The sequence below is a fragment of the Salvelinus sp. IW2-2015 genome, unplaced genomic scaffold (genome assembly GCF_002910315.2).
Source record: "Salvelinus sp. IW2-2015 unplaced genomic scaffold, ASM291031v2 Un_scaffold3265, whole genome shotgun sequence".
Lineage (NCBI taxonomy): Eukaryota > Metazoa > Chordata > Actinopteri > Salmoniformes > Salmonidae > Salvelinus > Salvelinus sp. IW2-2015.
In genome coordinates this window covers 71214-78325 of record NW_019944551.1, presented here as the reverse complement: position 1 = coordinate 78325, position 7112 = coordinate 71214, and the positions used below count along the sequence as shown (strand labels likewise).

The 7112-nt window shown below is 48.3% G+C and overlaps 1 pseudogene; it reads left to right on the top strand.

Moving 5' to 3' along the window:
- Positions 1-7112, top strand: part of LOC112075603 (serine/threonine-protein kinase SMG1-like) — a 78249-nt pseudogene that overhangs the window by 6144 nt on the left and 64993 nt on the right.

Sequence of the window (7112 nt, the reverse complement as noted above, 5' to 3'; positions counted from 1 at the left end):
GAGAGGGGTCTGTTCCCACACCGGTTAAATACTGTTGAACTATAAGAGGGGTCTGTTCCACAACGGTAAATACTGTTTGGACTATAGGAGGGTCTGCTCCACACGCGGTAATTACTGTGGAACTATAGAGGTTGTCTGCTCCACAACGGTAGATGACTGTGGAACTATAGAGAGGGTCTGTTCCAACAGAGCTAATCTGTTTACTATAGAGAGCGGCTGGTCCAACGTAATAGGGGATCTATAAGAACTCACAACTGGTAATCTCCTCGTGACTATAGAGAGGTCTGCTCCACAACGGTAATACGTGGACTATAGGGAGGGTCTGCTCCACACGGGAGTAAATACTGTTTGAACTATAGAGGAGGGTCTGTCCACACAGACGGTAAAGTACTTGTGGACCTATAGAGAGGGTCTGTCTCACACACGGTAAATACTGTGGAACTATAGAGGAGGGTCCTGTTCACAACGGTAATACTGTTGGACTATAGGAGAGGGTCTGCTCACAACGGTAAATAACTCTTGGAACTATGGAGAGGAGTCTGTCCTTTCCACAACGGTAAATACTGTCGGAACTAAGAGAGGGTCTGTTCACAACTGGTAATATGCTGTGGAACTATAAAGAGGTCTGTCTCACAACGCGTATACCTGTGTGATTAACTATAGAGGGTCTGCTCCAACGGTAAAATACTGTTGGAATACTATAGAGAGGGTCTGTTCCACAACGGCTAAAATACTGTGTTAACTATAAGAGAGGTCTGCTCACAAGCGTAATTACTTATAACTATAGAGAGGTCTGATTCCCACACTGTCAATACTGTGGAACTATAGATGGGTCTGTCCTCCCGCTAATATCGTGGAACTATAGAAGGTGTACTGCTTCCACACGGTAAATACTGTGGAGACTAGAGGTAGGGTCTGTCACAACGGTATACTGGTGGAACTATAGAGAGGGGGTCTGTTCCACAACGGTAAATACTGTGGAACTATAGAGAGGGTAATAATCACAAGTCTTTACTTTGGGGTTGTAAAAATCTGGTAACTTAAATTCCCAGGTGTTCCAGAAATTCTAGATGAATGATTCCTCCTGATTCTGGGGAATCTTCCAACCAGGATTTTCAGAAAACCTGATTCCTAGTGTGTGTGTGTGTGTGTGTGTGTTGTCTCTGCCCTCTGTCGGTCTGCAGCCCTGAATGAGGACCCAGTCATCTGCCTCCAGACCTGCAACAGCCTTCAGGTCATCTCCTCCTCACTCAACACAGAGCTGCTGCAGAGGTAACACACACACACACACACACCTACAACAACCCCTTCTACACAAAAGCATAAACCCAAACGTGTGTGTGTAACGTTGTCTCTGTCCTGTGCCTCCCAGGTGTGTGGATATTTGTCGTGTCCAGCTGGTGCACTCTGCAGTGAGGGTGAGGCAGGCGTACGGCAAGCTGCTGAGGACAATCCCTCTGGACGTGACTCTCAGGTCAGCACACAACACAGACCGAACACCCTCCTCTATCCACAATTACTGACTGTGACTCGTCTAAGGCCGGGACTCTGTCTGTGACTGACTGGGACTCGTCTAAGGCCGGGACTCTGTTCTGTGACTGACTGGGACTCGTCTAAGGCCGGGACTCTGTCTGTGACTGACTGGGACTCGTCTAAGGCGGGACTCTGTCAGTGACTGACTGGGACTCGTCTAAGGCCGGGACTCTGTCAGTGATGACTGTGACTCGTCTAAGGCCGGGACTCTGTCAGTGACTGACTGGGACTCGTCTAGGCCGGGACTCTGTCAGTGACTGACTGGTGACTCGTCTAAGGCCGGGACTCTGTCAGTGACTGACTGTGACTCGTCTAAGGCCGGGACTCTGTCAGTGACTGACCTGTGACTCGTCTAAGGCGGGACGCCTGTTCTGATCACGCCTTGTATCCTCACATGTCGGCCAATCAGAAATGTTCTTTACATCTGCAGCGGTTGACCTTTTAAAGGCACGGTGTCAACAGCGCTCTACGCTTCAATCCCGGCCCGAAAATATTGAATGTTTTTTTTTTTTTTTACAAAAGAGACCTGTTTTAAGAGGCGAGCTGGGTCCGAATGCTCAAATAATTCCAAACATGAAAAACACACATTCTGTCACATAGAAAACAAAGTAATATGTTTATTTTGTCATCATCTTCAAGTCAAACTTCAAGTAGCTTGTCATTAACATAGCAGGAAAACGAATGAAATCGGTTATGCGCTCACTCATTGTCTGTTTTTTTATCTGAAAAATTCAACTAATGAAAAACTAATTGGGTGAGTTGATTGAATTGCCTTTATATAAACACTGAGAATACAAACGTTATGAATACCTTCCTCATATTGTCTTTATATCTACACTGAGAATACCAAATGTTATGAATACTTTCCTCATATTGTCTTTATATCTACACTGAGAATACCAAATTTATGAATACCTTCCTCATATTGTCTTTATATCTACACTGAGAATACCAAACGTTATGAATACCTTCCTCATATTGTCTTTATATCTACACTGAGAATACCAAACGTTATGTACCTTCCTCATATTGTCTTTATATCAACACTGAGAATACCAAACGTTATGAATACCTTCCTCATATTGTCTTTATATCTACACTGAGAATACCAAACGTTATGAATACCTTCCTCATATTGTCTTTATATCTACACTGAAAATACCAAACGTTATGAATACCTCCTCATATTGTCTTTATATCTACACTGAGAATACCAAACGTTATGAATACCTTCCTCATATTGTCTTTATATCAACACTGAGAATACCAAACGTTATGAATACCTTCCTCATTGTCTTTATATCTACACTGAGAATACAAACATTATGAATACCTTCCTCATATTGTCTTATATCTACACTGAGAATACCAAACGTAATAATGAATACCTTCCTCATATTGAGTAGCACCTCCTTTTGCCCTCAGAATAGCCTCAATTCATCGGGACGTGAACTCTACAAGGTGTCATGCATTTTTATTTACAATGATGGCCTACCCTGGCCAAACCCTAACCCAGACGATGCTAGGCCAATTGTGCGCCGCCCTATAGGACTACCAATCATGGCCGGTTGTGATACAGCCCGGGATCGAACCAGGGTCTGTAGTGACGCCTCTAGCACTGAGATGCGGTGCCTTAGACCACTGCACCACTTGGGAGCGTTCCACAGGGATGCTGGCCAATGTGGGCCTCTAATGCTTCCCACAGTTGTCAAGTTGGCTGGATGTCCTTTGGGTGGAGGACCATGCTTGATACACATGAGAGTGAAAAACCAGCAGCGTTGCAGTTCTTTACTCAATCCGGTGCGCCTGGCGCCTACTACCATACCCCGTTCAAAGGCACTTAAATATTTTGTCTTGCCATTTCACCCTCGGATTGTGTATGTGTGCCATTCAATTAAAAATCCTTTAACCGATCTCCTCCCCTTCATCTACACTGATTGAAGTGGATTTAATAAGTGACATCAATGAGGGATCACCTGGATTTACCTGTCATGGAATGCGTAGGTGTTCCTGTTGTCCAGAAACGGACCGTTACCCAGACTACAGACATCTCTGTTGTCCACAAACGGACTGGTACCCAGGCTACAGACATCTGTTGTCCACAAACGGACTGGTACCCAGGCTACAGACATCTCTGTTGTCCACAAACGGACTGGTACCCAGGCTACAGAGGCATCTGTTTGTCCAGAAACGGGCTGGTACCCAGGCTACAGACCTCTCTGTTGTCCAGAAACAGACTGGTACCCAGGCTACAGACATCTCTGTTGTCCACAAACGGACTGGTACCCAGGCTACAGACATCCTGTTGTCCACAAACAGACTGGTACCCAGGCTACAGACATCTCTGTTGTCCAGAAAAAGACTGGTACCCAGGCTACAGCATCTCTGTTGTCCACAAACGGACTGGTACCCAGGCTACAGACATCTCTGTTGTCCACAAATGGACTGGTACCCAGGCTACAGACATCTCTGTTGTCCACAAATGGACTGGTACCAGGCTACAGACATCTCTGTTGTCCCACAAACGGACCGGTACCCAGGCTACAGACATCTCTGTTGTCCACAAACGGACCGGTACCCAGGCTACAGACATCTCTGTTGTCCACAAACGGACCGGTACCAGGCTACAGGCATCTCTGTTGTCCATCATACGTCAACAGATGACTCCCATTTGAAAAACCATAACCTCAATCTGTAATTTTCAGACAATGTCTGACTTTTGTTGTCTGTCTACCTCCCTGCAGTAACCTTAATTGTGTGTGTGTGTCCCTGTAGTAACCATAATGTGTGTGTGTGTGTGTCCCTGTAGTAACCATAATGTTGTGTGTGTGTGTGTGTCCTGCGAGTAACCTTAATGTGTGTGCCCTGCAGTAACCACAGCCACCAGAATAGAGGAGATCTCCTTGGTGGTCCGTCGCCACATGAGCCGCCCCCCCAGCAGCACCTTTCACCCCAGGACTTCAGCGACCTCATCAGCTTCATCCTCTATGGCAGCCAGCACCGCGGAGGGTAGGCTACCTGGCTCTGTGTGTGTGTGTGGGGGGGTTCATTCTGCTAACGTGTGTGTCGTGGGTCCCATGTGGCTCGTTGTAAGCATGGGGCTTACAACGCCTGGGTTGTGGGTTCGATTCCCACGGGGACCAGTATGGGGAAGGGGAACTATGAAAATGTATGCAATCACTATGTACTGTAAATCACTCTGGATTAGAATAGTCTGATAAATGACAATGTAAATGTGTGTAACATCTGATAACCTGTGTGTGTGTTGATGTGTGTGTTCTGCTAACGTGTGTGTGGATATATGCTAACGTGTGTGTATGTGTGGATATATGCTAACGTGTGTGTGTGGTTATATGCTAACGTGTGTGTGTGGTTATATGCTAACGTGTGTGGTTATATGCTAACGTGTGTGTGTGTGTGGGTGGATATATGCTAACGTGTGTGTGTGTGTGTGTGTGTGTGGATATATGCTAACTGTGTGGTGTTATATGCTAACGTGTGTGTTATATGCTAACGTGTGTGTGTTCCTACAGTAAAGAACCGTGGCTGGAGCGTCTGTACACAGACTGTCAGCGTCTGGAGAAGCGCGAGGGGGTGTCATCAGGTCGTGAAGGGGGTGTGTGTGTCTCCGGTGGCGGTGTGTGTGTACCGCGCGGTCTGCTGAAGACGGAGGCGGTGCTGTGGCAGTGGGCGGTGTGGGAGGCAGCGCAGTTCACCGTGTTGTCTAAACTCCGTACCCGCTGGGACGGGCACAGGACACCTTCCAGACCATAGAGGGTACGGGCTGTTACACACACACACACTAAAACACACTCAGTCCAGGGTTTTCCCCATGATTTTTTTTAACATGTTGCTGATAAGTTGGGAGAGGCCTGGAGAGGGCTGTTTGCATTTCTGAACCCTGTAACTCCACCCTGTAACTCCACCCCTGTAACTCCACCCCTGTAACTCCACCCTGTAACTCCCTCCCTGACTGTCTAGCTTTCAGATCGGTGATAAGTCTATTAGCCAGCTGGACACAGTCAAGAAACTGTACGAAATGCAGGTCCATTATCATTTCTACAGTTTCATTTGGTTTGAGTCATTTTAAAGTATATTCCATCCTATACACATTCTGGATGTACATGCTGCCTCTTTCAAGAACATATCCTCCCTCTCTCCTCCTCCTCTCTCCTCCTCCCCTCTTCCTCCCCTCCCTCTCTCCTCTCTCCTCCTCTCTCCTCTCCTCCCTCTCTCCTCCCCTCCCTCTCTCCTCCCTCCTCTCTCCTCCCCTCCCTTCTCCTCTCCTCCCCTCTCTCTCTCCTCCCCTCCCTCCCCCTCCCCTCCTCTCTCCAGGTATGATCCGCAGCCTGGCGGCCCACAGTCTGAACACTGAACAGGAGCTCAGCCAATGGAGCGCCGGGACACGGATGACGGTCACCATAGCAACCAGCTGCGGCTGCGCTGCTCTTGCAGTTCCTGGAAAACCTGGAGAAACTGATGTACAACGCCTACGAGGGCTGTGCCAACGCTCTGACCGCACCGCCCAAGGTACACACACACACCTCACACATACCACACACACACACACCACTACACACACACACACACCTACACCACACACACACACCTACACACACACACAACACCTACACACACACACACACCTACCAACACACACACCAACACACCACCACACACTACACACACACACACACACACACACACACTACACACACACACACACACACACACACACACACACACACACACACACCACCTACACTTTGATAAACTGATGTACAAGCCTACGAGGGCTGTGCCAACGTGCTGACCACACCGCCCAAGGCGCGCACACACCTACACACACAACCTACACAGCCCCAAGTGTCCCCCAGCTCCTCATGTTAACTATCTTTTCTCTCTCTCCTTCCCTCTCTCTCTCTCCTTCCCTCCACCTCTCCTTCCCTCCACCTCTCCTTCCCTCACTCCTTCCCTCCACCTCTCCTTCCCTCTACCTCTCCTTCCCTTCCACCTCTCCTTCCACCTCTCCTTCCCCCTCTCTCTCTCCTTCCCCTCTTCTCTCCTTCCCCCTCTCTCTCCCTTTCCCATCTCTCTCTCGCTCTCCTTCTCTCTCTTTCGCTCTCCTTCTCTCTGTATCCAGGGTATCAGAACATTCTTCTATACCAACCGTCAGACCTGCCAGGATTGGCTGACTCGTATCCGTCTGGCCCTGATGAGGTGGGGCTTCTGTCCGGCCAACAGCAGTCACCGTCCGCCACGGCTTGGACCTGCTGACTGAGATCCAGAACAGCAGCACTCTGGTAACGGGAGGAGAGACGCACAGTCCCAGGACTGTGTCCTAAACCACACCCTATTCCCTATATAGTGCACTACTTTTGACCACACAGAGAAACACACTCGGCATTACTTGTTTCCAACAGTCAGTCAACTGTTTTCAACCACAACCCTTTACCTGAAGTTACTAAAATACATCACCTGTAACTGACCCCCATGTCTTCTCTCTGTAGGGTCCAGGTCTCTTCTGGTCACCTGTAACTGACCCCGGTCTCTTCTGGTCACCTGTAACTGACCCCGCT